This window comes from Ambystoma mexicanum, chromosome 2p (genome assembly GCF_040938575.1).
Source record: "Ambystoma mexicanum isolate Mex_15411 chromosome 2p, UKY_AmexF1_1, whole genome shotgun sequence".
Taxonomy (NCBI): Eukaryota; Metazoa; Chordata; class Amphibia; order Caudata; family Ambystomatidae; genus Ambystoma; species Ambystoma mexicanum.
In genome coordinates, this window is record NC_090923.1 from 447,122,265 (window position 1) to 447,136,459 (window position 14,195).

Genomic DNA, 14,195 nt, shown 5'->3' on the forward strand with positions numbered 1-14,195 from the left:
ATAGCATTGTTGAACACAGACACAAATTTTAGCGAAGATCCTAGCCTCTCGTCTAATGAAAATCCTCCCAAACATAATACATGATGACCAGGCAGGGTTCATCACGGGCAGGCACACGCAGGATAACGTAAGGAGGGCATTAGACGTCATTGACGCGGGACAACAGACACAACAGGTGTTTGCAGTGGCCGCCCTGGACACCACCCGGGCATTTGATAGCATGGACTGGCGTTACCTGAAATTGATCTTAGACCGCTTCGGATGCGGCCCAGAGTTCACCAAGATGGTGCTTGCTAACTACCAACACCCATCGACAAGCTTCATGATAAAAACGGACAAAGTACTGAGTTTGTCAAGATTAGAAGGGGCACATGACAGGGGTGCCCACTCTCCCCCCTGATCTTCGCGATGGCGATGGAACCATGCGCAATGCAGTTCCGACAAGACGACAGAATCAACGGGGGTGACGTTTGGTCAGGAGATCCACAAAATCGCACTATACGCGGACGACATCATGCTCTTCATGGAAGATCCAAAGACCCGATGCTCAGAACAATGGCCCAGCTGGAGGAATTCAGACAGATCTCGGGATTCTCTATAAACTTTTCTAAATCAAAAGCCATGAATATCACGGCAAGGAGGGAAGTGATCGATGCGCTGGAGAGGACATTCCCAGTGATCTGGGTGGGGGAAAATTGCTCTAATACCTTGGGAATCCACCTCACTAGAGAACGAAAGAAGCTATATCAGGGAAACATAACCCCGCCTTTTGTAAACAATTACAGGACGACATGCTGTATTATTTAATTATTATTAAATTATGCTCAGATGGGACTCCCAGGAACTGTCGTGGTTAAACTGCATCACTGCAGTAAAAATGACTGTCCTCCCCAGTCTTCTGTATGTAATAGGATCAATCCGGGTGCCCATACCTCCAGCCAAGATCAGGGAGTTGCAAAACGCAATATTCAAATTTATAATGGCAAGCTAAGAAACCCAGGATCCAGAAACAAATCCTAATGCGCCCCCCACTCCTGGGTGGCCTGGGAGTTCCAGAAATGGACAGATATATCTTAGCGGCAGAGCTCGCGCCAATGCTGAGGTGGGCAGAACCTGAGCATCACAAGGGATGGTGTAAAATTGAGCAGTCAGCCACGTCAACTCCCCCCCAATAACCCTGTTGAGCCTGAAAGAGGAATATCGAGAGAGAGGGGGGGGGCGGGTGCTTTTAGAAATGAAGAAATGGTCGCCGGAAAAAAAAAGCACAGAAAAAAAAAAAGGATGGGGAAAAAAAAAAAGCCCGGGGGGGGGGAAAAAAAAAAAGCCCGGGGGGGGAAAAAAAAGCCCAAGGGGGGGGGGGAGGGGGGGGGGGGAAGCCCGGGGGGGGGGGGGGAAGCCCGGGGGGGGGGGGGGGGAGAAAGCCTCCCGCGCGACTTGGGCCCATACACGGCGTTGATGCACAACCCAGACTTCACCCGGGTCTTCAGAGAAAATATTGGGCGGGATGGTCAGGTGCCAGAATCCTGCTCCTGAGGGACATGTACAAAGAAGGTTCCCCACTACTCTTTACAGACTGTCAGCAGAAATTCAACATTGGGGAAACGGAGCGCTATAGATACGCACAAATTAGACAATGGATAACCCACGCATCGGTGAAGAGGGCGGGCACAAGAACGCAGTCAGGTCTAGAGCTGACCCTGCAGGAGGGTCAAATGACGGAGGAGGAATGGAACAGAATATGGACACGTGCACACGGCACTTCTAGATGCACCACGATTAAGGAATCGGCTTACAAACTGTGCCTCAGATGGTATATGGCCCGAACCGCATATATAAAATCAAAGTCATATTCACCAAACTGCTGGAGGCACTGCGGTGAGAGGGGAGACCTATTCCACATGTGGTGGACATGTCCCAACGCTTTGTCCTACTGGAAGGAAATATTAAGCCACATAAAAGACATCTCTGGAGTTGAACTACCGATGTCCCCGAAAACAATTCTATTAGGAGTCCCCATAGAGGGAAAATATGCGATGACAGGAGCGACAAACACCCTCACCCCCCCCATCTGTTATCAGCGTCGAGAATGACCCTTGCGCAGGACTGGAAAACCGAAGTGGGCCCGACATCAGCATGGTGGTGGATCAAGGTTTGGGGAGTAATGGCCACGGAGAAGATATGTGCTCTTAGTACCGGAAAATATCTAAAATTCTTGACTGTCTGGACCCCTTCCACGAACTGGTGCGGGATAGAGAAGCCCAATTTTTCAAACCTCATCTTCTTCGGACACACATGTCATCTGAGCCCCACCAGCCGAAAGAAGATTTAGACTCAATGGTCAGTGAAAGAACTCATACCCGTTGAACTCTGTATCGCAAAGTTGTGGTTAAAGCTGGGGGGTGAGGGGATGGGGATGTCGGAGGAAAGAGTTGGGGGGGAAAATGGGGGAAAGCTCTTGAAGGAAGGAACAAGTTACTTACCTGTAACTGTTGTTCTCCAGCATGGGTCTGGCATGGATTCACATGCTCATGAATATTCCCCGTCAGGCTGGGAATCCTCGGTAAAGAAAAAAAACCAGTATCAGTTTCGTTTCTGATCTGTCTTTCGTAGTAATAACCAATCACTGGTCTCTGCGTCATACTGACCACAGCCAATGACTGCCCTCTACCTAAGCACCGCCTCTGGCAGCCATCTTCAGATTTGGAAGCACGTGAAGTGGCAGTATGACCAAGTGAAGAGCCGCAGAGGGGTAGGCGGGAGGGTTCGCATGTGAATCCATGCCAGCCCCATGCTGGAGAACAACAGTTACAGGTAAGTAACTTGTTCCTTCTCCAGCATGGGGTCTGGCATGGATTCACATGCTCATGAATAAAGAATACATAGCAGTACACACATGCACAACCACGGGAGGTGGCAAAGGCTCAACATTAAGCATTACATCAAACTCAACATTAAGCATCTTACCTCCTCACCAGGCTCCCCTCAGGCGAACAGGTTGCGCAGCACTGCTTGGCCGACCCTGGACTCCTCCCTGGAATCCCGATCGACGCAGTAGAATCTCGTGAAGGTGTGCGTCGACCTCCACGTAGCAGCCCTACATATGTCCAGCAGGGGCACACCAGAAAGGAATGCCGTGGTAGCTGCGATCGCTCTGGTGGAATGGGCTCTCGGACGGCCAGGCAGCGGGCGGTTTGCCAACCGATGACAGTACATGATACAGCCGGAGAGCCATCTGGAAATGGAAGCCTTCGAGAGAGCCTTCCCCTGATTGACAGGTCCAAAGTTCACAAAGAGTTGTGACGTCTTCCGAAAACACTTCGTGCGGTCCACGTAGAACTTCAGCGCTCTAGCCACATCCAGCGAGTGCAAAGTCCTCTCAGCCGGCGACGAATATGACGGGAAGAACACAGGCAACACCAAGGGTTCGTTGAGATGGAAGTCCGACGGTACCTTAGGCATGAAGGAGGGGTGCGTCCTGAGCACTACCCTCGTGTCGTGAAAAGTCAAGTACGGGGCCTTGCAGGAAAGGGCCTGGATCTCTCCCACCCGTCGTGCGGAGGTGATGGCCACAAGAAACGCTGTTTTCCACGACAGAAACTTCAACGGGGCCGAGTGCAGAGGCTCGAACGGAGGTCCCATGAGCTTGGTCAGCACCACGTTGAGCTCCCACGCCGGGGCCGGAGCCTTCACCGGCGGGAACGATCTGAACAGTCCCTTCATGAACTCTTTCACCAGACGATGAGACCACAAGGACGTCCGCCCCGTGGTTCTGGTGTATCGGGAGATCGCAGCAAGATGAATCTTGATGGACGCGTGTGCCAGTCCAGCTTTGGCCAGCGTCAGCAGGTACTGCAGTACCTGGGGAGCCGTAATCCGTAGAGGGTTAATCTTCTGTGCGTGGCACCAGACAGAGAACCTCTTCCATTTGTGTCCGTAGCATTTAAGAGTCGAGGACGCCCTGGCCTTTGCAAGAACCTCTCTGCAGTCGGCCGGTATGTCGTATCCTCCAAACTCTAGCGCTGCAGGAGCCAGGCCTGCAAGTTCAGCGATTTCCGGTCGTGGTGGAGGATGGCGCCTCCTTCCCTGGAGAGTAGATCCGCGTCCACCGGCAGCTTGATTGGCGGGGACGCTGACAAGTCCAGAAGGTCCGGGAACCATATCTGCCTCGGCCACGCAGGTGCGACGAGGATCATCCTGCACCGTGACCTCTTGAGCTGGTTGACAAGCCGGATTAGCAGTGGCAAAGGAGGGAACGCGTAGAGGAACAGGCCCTCCCAGGGGAACGAGAAAGCATCGCCCATGCTCCTCGCCTGGGGAAACCTGCTGGCGAACCTCCGGCACTTGGAGTTCGTCGCCGTCGCGAACAGGTCGATCTGGGGTCTGCCCCACCGTCGGAAGAGGCGATCCACTAGATCCTGCCGTAGTTCCCACTCGTGGCACGAGCACAGCTCCCTGCTGAGTGAGTCGGCGATGGTGTTTTTTATCCCTGCCAGATGAAACGGCACCAGAAACATCCTTTGGGCGACGGCCCAATGCCACAGGTCCTGCGCCTCCTTGGACAGTGCTGGGGACCTGGTTCCGCCCTGTTTCCTGATGTAAAACATGGTGGTGGTGTTGTCGGTGAAGATCCTCACCACCTTGCCCTTGAGGGACGGAAGGAAGGACCTGAGGGCCCAGAACACTGCACGGAGCTCCAGGACGTTGATATGGAGGGACTTCTCCGTCGGGAGCCAAAGGCCTCTCGCGTGCAGATTTTCGGTGTGCGCTCCCCACCCTTCCAGGGAGGCATCCGTGGTCACTGTCTCCTGGTGGTCTGGGGTCTGGAAGTCCATGCCCGCCGTCAGATGCGCGCGGGTGCCCCACCACCGGACCACTCGGCGGAAACTCTCGTCGAGTGTGATGCTCTCCTCGAAGCCGCCCGTCGTTTGGATCCAGCGCGCGTCCAGGAACTCCTGCAACGGGCGCATCCGGAGCCTGCACATGGGAATGAGGTAGATGCAAGAAGACATCATTCCGAGGAGGGACTTGATGGACCTCACCTTGGCCGCGTCGGAAACCAACATCCGCTGTACCTTGCCCAGGATGGACCTGGTCCTTTCCTCCGACGGGGAGGCCAGAAGGGACACTGTGTCGAGCTTCGCTCCCAGAAACAGTGCGTTTTGCGCGGGTACCAGGTGGGACTTGGCGTAGTTCACGGAGAATCCCAGGTCCGTGAGAAGTTGGACGGTCCTTGCCGTGTGCTCCACGGCGAGCTCCCTCGTCTTGGCTCGGATGAGCCAGTCGTCCAGGTAGGGGTAGACGTGGATCCCCTCGCGGCGCAGCTGCGCCGCCACCGGTGCAAGGCACTTGGTGAATACCCTGGGTGCCGACCGTAGTCCGAAGGGGAGGGCTTTGAACTGGTAGTGATGCCCTTGGACCACAAACCTGAGGAATTTTCGGTGCCCCTTTAGGATGGGAATATGGAAGTAGGCATCCTCCAAATCCAACGACGACAGGAAGTCTCCTTCCTCCAGCTGACCCAGGACGTGCTGGAGGGTGACCATCCGGAACTTCTGCGCCTTGATGAACTTGTTCAGACGTCGCAGGTCTAGGATGGGGCGCCATCCTCCCGTCTTCTTCTTCACGAGGAAGTATCTCGAGTAACTCCGGAGCCCCGAAGCCTCTTTGGGACGAGTTCGATGGCGCCCTTCCTGAGCATCGCCTTTACCTCCAGGAGAAGCTGAGGGACGTGAAGCTCTTTCCTGGCCACGGGGGGGACGCGCGGGCACCTTCTTTGAAACTCGAGCGCGTGGCCCCGGGCTAAGGCGTCCAGCACCCAACGGTCGGTGGAGATGGACTCCCACACGCTGACTAAGCTCGCCAGCTGGCCTCCCACCGGGGTGCTTCGGTGGGGGCCCGACCCCACGGCCGGTTCAATCCTGTTTCGACGAGGCTTTGCCGCCTTGACCTCCTTGGCGACGACGGCGGGGTCCGCCAGACTTGCCTCGTCCTCTGTAGGCCTCCTGAGACGACGAGCGGGCCGCTTGACGGTAGGTGTAGAAACCGCCGCCGGAACCTTTGGAGGCGCCCTTGCCTCCGCTGCTCCGAAAGGGCGTCCGTCGTTGCTGCAGAACCCCAAGGGCCCGGGCCGTCTCAGTGTCCGCTTTAATGGCCTGAAGGGAATCGTCCACTGTTTTCCCAAACAGGTTGTTCCCATCGAACGGCATGTCCAGGACTCTGGTCTGTACGTCTTGACGGAAGTCCGTAGCCTTGAGCCATCCACGCCGCCTAAGGCACACGCCGTTGCCCAACTGGCGAAACCCAGTGTCGGCGATGTCCGTCGCAATAGTGATGGCGTGGTCCGACGCCACCTCACCTTCCTGTAGGATCTCCAGGGCATCCGCCCTCTTGTCGTCCGGTAGGAAGTCCAACAGGGGAGCCAGTTTGTACCATAGCTCCCTGTCGTAGCGGGCCACAATAGCCAAGGCGTTGGCCGCTTTAATCGTCGTCGCTGCAGACGAGATGACCCTGCGTCCCATAGCGTCCAATTTCTTTCCCTCGCCGTCCGGTGGGGAAGTCGATGTGGAGGCCGCACCCCCCCCCCCCCCGCTTTCTTCCTGGCCGCCGCGGAGACGACGGAGTCCGGGGTAGGCTGCGCCCGGAGGCACAGGGGGGCCGCGTCCGGGACCCGGTACTTCTTCTCGTACCGGTCTCTTCTAGCTGGCGTCGTGGAAGGGTTCTTGAGGAGGGCGAGGCCCTCATCCCAAATGTCGTCCAGTAGAGGCACCTGTAACGCTCACCTGATTCTCGCAGAGGCGCCGGTCTTGACTGGGCGACTACCGTATCTTCAAAGGTGATGTGTAGCACCCGGTTGGCTCTTTGGGCTGGACCTCTGTGCACTGTATGCCTGACCTGTAGAGTAAGATGTCTGCAGATAGAAAATATGGGGTTAATGAACTGGGGTTATTGGGGTGTCCCTATCTCTTTCCTCTTCTCCTCTCCTGTAGACCCCCAAAGGTTAACGCTCTCACCTTAGGTAAGTGAATGCCGAGCTCTCCATCTGCCTCGGGGCAGGGTGCTGTAACCAGTTTCTTCACTGGATAGGTAGCGCATGCCTCTTGACTTCAGAGGACTGCTGTCCGTCGTTTACTGCACGAACGGTAAGTTTCGAGTCATTCAAATGTCTTTAAAGTCTTTAGTAATGATGTCTCTTGTTTTGCAGGGTTCCGGCGATGGCGGATGACGGGCTGAAGTGAGTTGAAGATGGAGCCCGTGTGATGAATAGAAGCGCCTGGAAGCACGTAAGTAAGCGCTTGTTGCCTGCTTCACTATGCGCTCTAACTGTCTTTTTATTTTGCAGGTACGAGTTCGGAGCGGCTGCAGGGTGCCGGAATACCCACTGGATTAGATGTGGAAAGGAGTAATGGCACGTGAGTATTAAAGTTCCCCAATGTCTTTAAACGCACCTTGTTTTGTCTTTCAGATGCCGGAATGCAGTGTGAAGACCTCCGGAGCGCACAAAGAGTAGGTAAGCCTTTGCCTTTCAGATGCCGGAATGCTAACCTGTTCTTTCTTGTCTTTATAGGTGTTGCTGAAGACTGGATTCAGGATGGTAAGCCTTTGCCTTTCAGATGCCGGAATGCTAACCTGTTCTTTCTTGTCTTTATAGGTGTTGCTGAAGACTGGATTCAGGATGGTAAGCCTTTTTCCTTAGGCCCAGGACCGGATGCAGAAGACACGATGAGCGTTCTGCTGCAGAGGTTGCAGAATAACGCAAAGCAAGATTCATCCACCGGGTGTGGTTTAAATAGCCTCCTGTAGTGCTTAGATGTCTCCTTCCACAGCCACGCCTAAGTAAGAAAAGAGTTCCTGGTAAGAAAAGAGTTCCTGCCTTCCAGAAGAGTTCCAGTGTTCTGAATCTAGGGAGTGGCTCCAGCCCCACCCAACAGGAAAAGTAGTTCCAAACAGAAGAGGATCAGAGGCTCAACTGGCAGGCAAGTAAGCAGCATGGTCTGCTGAAGGTAAGTCCACCCAAGCATTATGAGCCCGGCGCTTCCAGCGCTGGGACTGGGCATATTTATGAGCCTGGTGCCACTGGCGCCAGGACTGGGTCCAAAAGGTCCCAATTGGGACTGGTTGGCACTCGGAACCTGGGTTATGGATCTGCTTCCAAGGGAGTTGGGAAAACCCTGACCTTTTGGAAGCAGAGATCATGACAGCACCGTGAGGACCGTCTTCCTCTTGGCCTCGCGCCGTTGATAAAGGAATCCTTCCTTTTTCTTCTCCTCAGGGCAGAGTTGGAAAAGCTCGGATGCCCTGGCGATCATGGAGTGGAACGATCCAATCTCGTCGGGCGGAGAAGCCCTGGTGGGAGGTGACGACGGTAGATCCTCGTCGTATACCTCGTCGTCCGTACCTGTCGCTGCCGTGTCAGTCCCCGTATCATCCCCTCGGGTGGACGGGGAGGAGGGCTGGACGGGGCACGACGGCTGAAAAGGAGGTGGAGGGTGAATCCTTTTCTTGGGCGGGGGAACACCAGAAGGTCCCGGTTCAGGATCCCCCCACGGGAGAGGTTCCTCCGTCGGCAACGGTAGTCTCGTCCTTATCTCTGAGCATAAGGACAATATAGCCAACAAAATGGCCGCCGAGTTGTCTTGCGGCGCTGGCAGAGGGGAATCCGACGGGCGATCAGGGGCCCCGTCGGCACCCTCGACGATGTCGTCGTCACCTGCATCGGGATCCATCCCGACGGGCCGGTCTTCTTCCACGCCAAGGCCGTGGCTTAAGACCTCGATCAGCTCTTCTTCCGAGGTTGAAGCCGAATCTATGACGACGCCCTGCCCCCCATTTTTCTTCCCCGCCGGGGATTTCACGGGGGTCCTATCGATGGGCACAAAAGAGGACTCCCTCCGAGGTGGCAGGGAGACTGAGCCCCGAGATCGCCACCACTGGTATAGCCTCCACAGGCTGAGCCAGGGCCGCTGCGACAGTTTCGATAGAGGGCTTGGCCGGATGGATTAAGGCCTTCACCACCTTAGGTGCGCTCACCGCCTTATCCTTGAGGGGGGACACTGCCTCGCTCCCCCTCCGATGGGGCCTTCGAGCTCGACCGGGGCCTCTCCAGGAGCTTCGCCGGGTGCTCGCCCTTCCTCTTACCCGACCCAGAGCGTTGGCTCGTGGCTGAAGGTGCCGGGGAGGGTGCGCCCTGCCTGGCGCCCGTAGAGCCCGACCGTTCGGCGCTCCCGGTGCCAGCGGACCCGCGGTGCTTGGCCTTGTGTTGGACCCCCGTCGCCGGGGTGTCCTCAAAGGTCTTAGAAGACCGCTCGGATTTCTTCCTCTTCTTCTCGCCTGACGGGCTCTTCCCTTCCAGCCAGTTGGCGAGACGTTGATGGCGGTCCTTCATGGTCCGCTCCGACATATTGCCGCAAAACGCACAGTCCTTCTCCACGTGCGTCTTGTCCTCATGTAAGCAGTAGAGACAAAAGGAGTGTTCGTCCTCCTTAAAGACGTTCTGCAGCTGGCATCCAGGGCAGACCCTGAACAGCTTTCCGGGCGTCGAGCTTCCCTTCTCCTGGGCCATGTCCGGGCCTGAGAAACTTCTGGAGTCCTCCAAAAGCGTAGCTCGATGAAATCTTCACCCTTGAGGGGCGCAGACGAATCCGACACGGGTCCCTGTTGATCGGATGGAGAGTCGGTGGAGCTTGAGGCTCTTTTGACCGAAAAAAATGAAGTTTTTGAGAAAAAAGGTGAAAAAATAGCACTAACGCTCGAGAGCAATAGCACGAGGATCCCAACACATGAACGTGCGGTAAAAATCTGAAGATGGCTGCCAGAGGCGGTGCTTAGGTAGAGGGCAGTCATTGGCTGTGGTCAGTATGATGCAGAGACCAGTGATTGGTTATTACTACGAAAGACAGATCAGAAACGAAACTGATACTGTTTTTTTTTTCTTTACCGAGGATTCCCAGCCTGACGACGGGGAATATTCATGAGCATGTGAATCCATGCCAGACCCCATGCTGGAGAAAAGGGAATTTCAACGCACTGAACGGCACAAACAAAAGAAAGGTACTGAATGTTGTTAATAACTGAAAGAGTAATGTCTAGTTTACCTGTATGTCTTCGATCCGAAAATAAAGTTGTTTAAAAAAAAAGAAACTGACGACTTGGTGAACGTGGATGCCAATGAAATCACTGAGCTCCCTGAGATTGCTCTTGACCCTGGGTGCAAGAATGAGCACCATATATCAATGGCACAATACCCGTTAAAACTCTAAATGGTACACGGCTGAATACTCACTCGTTAATCAAGCACTCAACCAAAGTAGCAGACTTCATTTTAGATCAAAACACTGACTATTGTGCCATTAACGCGACCTGGCTGCACGCTGCCACCGGTCCTGCTCTGACTTTAGCCCTTACAGCTGGGTATACCATCATCAGAGCTGATTGTTCGGGGTAAGGGAGGGGGAGTCGCTCTTATTTACCAATCATCCTTTAACATACATGAAATAAAGGATCTACGTTTACTTGACTGAAGCATTACAGGTTAAACTAGCTACTGACCATAATACTACAATCAACATCTTTTTGATATATCGGCCGCCGAACAATATGCCCAATTTCCTGCTACATTTCAGTGACCCGATTTTGCCCTCATTAAAATCATTGTAAATCATCATTCTGGGAGACTTTAATCTTGGGCTTGAAGACTCAGCTGACCCCTTTGTCTAACACAGTTATGGCCACCCTGGCTAACCTTGGCTTCTCGGTCAGCATATTAATGCTCCAATCCATGTTAGTGGCAGGGACCTGGACTGGGTAGCAACATATAATATCACTGTAAATAACATCAAAACGACCCAATGCCTGTGGTCCGATTATAAACTAATACCATTTCATCCCCCCTGCCTATCACTGCCAACTAGAAGAAAAAGAAACACGCTTAAGGTGAAGAGAAGAAACCCATGTAATTTATCCCCAGCTGCCATGTCGTAGTACTTTGCTACCACACTAGCCAGCCTAGAAAAGTAGAACATTGCCACCGATTTAGCAGAGGTCTACCAAATTATGACTAACACAGTGAATTGTCTTGCCCTAGAGAAATCTAGATTGGTAGCGAACCAGATTTCCAGAACCTGGAACTCAGCTGATAATCCAGAAACTAAAAACCAACAAAAACAGAGCTTTAAATCGGTGGAAACAGACCAAATCAGTTGAAGACAAAAATAAATATGCCATTACAGTGAAGGCCCACAAAATTGTCATCTGTGAGGACAAAAAAGCTTCCTATGACGATAGATTTGAAGGGGCAGCATCAAGCACCAGAGAAAAATGTAACAGTTGGAGGACCCCAGCCCCGTCGTCACATTCTCTATCATCAAAGACTCTAAATGGTGTTAATCCATCCAGGATGCTGTGCTGTCTAAAATCGAGAACATTTAGGAAGACAGTGCTATTAAACATAGCACTCAGGACAGAACCAGCACCAACAGGGAAATGCTTAGGGCCTCCACCATGTGTCCCTTAAGTTTAGAGCCGTTTCAGAATCTGAAATTCTGATGGAGCTGGAGAAAATCAAACCCACTAACTGTAAGGGAGACATTTGCACTGCATCCGTTGTCAGATCTGGTGCACCTTGGCTTGCTTCACTTATTACAAAATTTGCCAACATCTCTTTTCAGGAAAATGTCATCCCCCTCTCCATTAAGCAGGCATGGATTTCCCCCCTACACAGGAATTCTCTTGATCCTAGTTTGGCGTGTAATATACAGCCGATCACCAACATACCCTTTCTGTTTAAGATTTTGGATGGATAGCCCATCTTCAGATATGATATATATGATATGGCCTTTATAACGTGCTTATACACAAGTGTTTAGGTTTAGAGCTGTTTCAGAATTCAAGAATATCTAGACAGACATGACATTCTATGTCTGAAACAGTCAGGTTTCAGGAGAGCCCACAGAAGGGAGTCCACCGTATTGTACCTCAAGGCAAATATTCCACAGATCTGTGAAAATGGCAAGACAGCTCTCCCGATGCTTTTACGGCGCCATTCGACTTAGTGGACCATTCCACACTGCTATTCAGACTACAAGAACTGGCATAATGTTCTCTTGATGCAGTTAAATGGATGAAAGTCAATTGTTGGACTGCAGGGCAAAAGTCTTTCATGAGGATGCCACAGCGGATGAGTCCTTGGTGCCATGTGGAGTCCCGCAGGGGTCCTGCGTATCTCCAATTTTATTTAACATCTTTACATTATCACTCTCTGAAATGCTGGACACGGAAGGTGTGGTATACACAAACTATGTGGATGACGCACAGTGTCTGATTCCACTTACAGGCAACCACAGTAAGGCTACCATCAACTCCATACATAACCTCATTTAAATATGGTTGTTAGACAATGGGCTGGCATTAAATAATTCCAAGACTGAGCTCATGAATACTGGTACTGCATCTCAGTTGCGTAAACTGGAGGTTGCCTACAAGTCCTTCAAAATTGCTGAATGTACACTGGCAACTTTGCCTAAGGTCAAGGCACTAGGAGTAATATTAGAGCAAGAGCTGAACATGAAGACACATCAACAGTCTAGTGTCACGCACCCAATGTTACCTCAAACTACTAGCACAGATGAGACCCTTTCTTAATTCCACCAACTGTGCCACTCTCGCTCATGCCATCATTGGAGCGCGTCTTGACTATTGTGCCAGCATGCTACAGAGTATTGGTAGGGGCGAAATTAAGGAATCCGTAGAAATAATCAAATGCAACATTACCTATTGAGAAATCAATGGATTTTCTTTATCAAATCTGTAAGGGATTTTTGTACACTTGCATTAATATATAGATGAGTGTTAGGGAGAATTCTCCAGAATGGCTAATTTCCCTTACCTACTGAGTCCCTCAGCAGCTTTGCTGGATTTCTAGGATTTATTTTTCAACCTGGTAAGAGTGTGAGCCTTTTTTCCCACTCTTACATGTGTTTTGTGTGCGTTTAACATTTTTGTGTTCATAGACTGTGGAGCCTCATCTACGCCATAGGCATCATCTTTTTACTGTGTGTTACACAGCACCTTCAGTGCAGTGACACAGGGTTGTCTTTTTGACTTCCCAACTACGACTCCATTTTCTGGGACTGACTACTGTCTCCGAGAACATGTAACGTTCCCATTGACCATTAGTCTCTTTTTAAAACTCACAGACCCAGTACAAACTATCTTAACTAGAGTCCTGGAAAGGGTTAATACTTATCCCTTTTTGTCTTTCTCTTGGAGCATTGTTTCGCTCCCTTTTCATTAAGACTTGGCTGGTGGCAGTGGTAACTACCCTATTTTTCCTACTGCGGTTATCTTAAATAAACTTGGTATTGTTTTAGGCTATCTTGGTAGCCTCGAACTTAACCCTGCTAGACCATATACCTTTTTATACGGTTCCGGCTGGGTTTATTCACCATTTCTTTTTGTAAAAGTCTCTTGTGTTTTACTCTGTGCACCAAACCAGGTTTGGTTCCTTTGTTCGCTGTCCTTTTGCGGGCTTCTGCACATAAGCCCTCCTTAGGCACCTGTATGTCTGGGGGGGACAGGATGTGAGGGAGGGGTTTAGGACTCCTTGCTTGGAGACCCATGTCGCACTCTGATGTGGTTGGCTGTGGTGACTGTCCCGGCGGGACAGCCACCCTGCTGTGTGATTGACAGCCAGGCTGTGTGAATGGGGGAAAACTGCATAAAAAGCAGGTCTCTGGGGCTGGAAAGGCAGAGTCGCCACTGGAACGAGAGAAACGAAGAGGACCCCTACCACGACAACCTCCCCGTGAAGCCCTTATGCAAGTGCGAATCATCTAACCTCGACGACAGGGAAGATCTGCAAGGTTCTCCCCTTGAGCTGGTGGGAACAACCAGTTCACCAAACTGCTCGCCAGGCCTCCCTTCTCTGGTTGAATTTGCTGTACAGAGCTACAGTGAACCCGGATAGCCAGGAGGAACGGACCCTGTTTGTGTTACAAGGAGCGCACCTTTTATTCGCTGCTTTGCTCTGCTGCTGGTTTATTCCTTGGGCAGTGCAGGACCCTCCATTCTTCCTACTTCGTGTCAGTCTGACAGTCGCTTCAGGAACCGTGAGCCTGCAGGACCTGCCAGGAACATCCACCTCAGCTACAGCCTTCTTCTCCCGATAAGGTACTGTTCAAATCCAGTTGTTCGTTTCGTCC

General features: G+C 52.2%; 1 protein-coding gene across 6 annotated transcripts in view; it reads right to left on the minus strand.

Moving 5' to 3' along the window:
• UBA3 (ubiquitin like modifier activating enzyme 3) overlaps positions 1–14,195 on the minus strand; it is a 1,318,404-nt gene that overhangs the window by 626,068 nt on the left and 678,141 nt on the right. The gene's annotated exons all lie outside the window — the stretch shown is intronic.